Raw genomic sequence first — 2,405 nt, 5'->3', positions numbered from 1 at the left:
GCTTGCCTGTGCTCCGTGGCGCTGCGTGGAGAAGTCGTGTCAGTTACCGGTGATAAGTAGCTGATTCTGAACAAAAGATTAAAGTATTCTAATGCAATGAAATCTACACACAGCGGTACATATTTCACCACTTTTAGTTTTTCTGGTAACTGAGCTTCCCCTGCAGAGCAGTTTTGAGTGCTCGCTGTACTTCCTCTACCGGAGATGCACCGCGTAGCGTCACTACGTACAGTTGTTCCTGCCTTTTTTGATCCTCTCCAGAGTCCGGATGCGCGTTCACACTAGCCCAAAAGGAATCTGGTCAGTTTAAAAGGGAGCAAACAGCGACAGTGTGAAAGCACCCTTAGGGTGCTTTCACACTGCCCCTTCTACACTTCCCCTTCTACACTGCCCCTTTCACACTTCCCCTTCTACACTGCCCCTTCTACACTGCCCCTTCTACTTTGTCCAATCGATGAGCGCCCCTTTCAGCCACGCGACGCTGCTCCGAAAGTTTGTTTCGTGAAGAAATCACAGTGTGAACGCAGACCTTTCAACTAATTATAAATGCAGGAATTTGCTCCCAAAGGAACCGAGTCCTCTTGGTGCAGTGTGAAAGCACCCTGAGTGTTGCCACAACCTCTCTGAAGGTTCTACCCAAGTTGCCCTAACGGTGCCCGTAAGCAGCTGCTCATATGAACGGTCATTTAGAGCACTGCGTCGGTTGCACCGCGTCGGTTGCACCGCGTCGGTTGCATTCCTGGCTGCGTCAAACAACGGGGCAGAAAAGACTTCACAGTCTTGCAGTCATTGAAAAAAGACGAGCTACAGAATCACAACAGAGAGATCGACTCTTAGAAAGCCATTTTTTCTTGTTAATGCTGTAAACATCCTGTTACTGTTTAAACCTGTTTGTTGTTGTACTGTATTGAAAAACAGACAGAAATAATAATAATGTATAATTTCTCAGCCCTTGTCAGCCGTTTGAGGTTTTGTGCTCGTATGCTATATTTGCTCATATCCTGTGCATCTCCTGGGGGCTAAGCCCCCCCTGTCCTTAAAACCTAGTGACGCCCCTGAGGTGGGAGTTCACAGAATAGAATAGAATAGCCTTTATTGTCCTTGCATAGTGGCTACACAATGAGATTAGGAGCGCTGCTCCGTCTGGTGTTTAGTAACAACATAGAATTCAAGTAATAACACAATTCAAGTAATATAAAGACTAAAACAACACAAATTTAAAGTGATAAACAGTGCATGCAGAGAGATTGTCTAGTACTTTGCATATAGTAATACATTTGTTATTGCACATGGTGAGTAGTTTGTTTAGTCCTGGTTGTTGTTGAGATCGCTGATGGCTCTCGGGAAAAAACTGTCCCTGAGTCTGTTGGTCCTGCTCTTGTGCAACCTGTAGCGCCGTCCTGAGGGCAACAGGTTGAACAAGGTGTGTCCAGAGTGGGAGGAGTCTCTGACAATGTTTGTAGCTCTGCTGAGGTAGCGAGAGCCGGCGATACATTCCAGGGGAGGCAATCAACGTGAACATACCAGGACGTTTTACAGCACTTCATGCCTTGGTCTGCTCATATTCTTTAGATATTTCTTTTTCCCAGCAGGGCCTCTGCCCACAGTGCTAAAACGACTCAGTCCTGATTTGTTGAGCATGAAGTCACTGTGATGTCACTGTGATGTCAGAATCACGGTACCATCATGAGGAAGATGAGAAATGGCAGAGATGTATGATGAATGGACGGATACCCCCCAACACTGCAAAAACTAAATCATTGACAGAAAACAGCATTTAAATTTTCTCAAAATTGCCTCTCTTCTTATGATATGAATTTCTATCCACAGATGCAGAGTGAAAGAGCGAACCCACAAGCAGTCACAGAGGAAATTGGCCATTAAAATACAAGAAAAAAACAACCAACAACCTGTTTTTAATGTAGATCTATATGTTCTGGAACAGACATTTCGCACGCATTCACTTTATCAATTATCTAATGACAGAAATGAGGATTCATGTCAACATCCATTATCATTTTAGACATCACAGTGGAGGAAACACTGAGTCACAGAGAGATGGGAACGCATATCTACAGCACGTAGCATGTTAAAATGCCCAATCACAATAAACAGCAACACAGTAGAACTGCTTCATCATCTGTTATTCCTTCCACATTGTCCACTGACTCTTTCTGCTGAACTTCTCGCGTCTGCGTCTGAACCAAACTTTTAAAGAGAGACGCGTCCGCGCCAGCCACGAAAGACGCGCATGGTTTTATGAAAGAGGACAGCGGGAGAAGCACAAATCACTACTGGCCGACGACGATTATAAACCCGTGAACGACGTGTGATCGCTCAGTGACTGCTGGGATTACGCAGCAGAGGTCTCTGCTCCGTCTCTGATAATCGCTGCCAGGAGAAAG

Source organism: Brachionichthys hirsutus, unplaced genomic scaffold (genome assembly GCF_040956055.1).
Source record: "Brachionichthys hirsutus isolate HB-005 unplaced genomic scaffold, CSIRO-AGI_Bhir_v1 contig_916, whole genome shotgun sequence".
Lineage (NCBI taxonomy): Eukaryota > Metazoa > Chordata > Actinopteri > Lophiiformes > Brachionichthyidae > Brachionichthys > Brachionichthys hirsutus.
The sequence above is the reverse complement of the archived record's forward strand: the minus strand, read 5'-3'. Positions refer to the sequence as shown.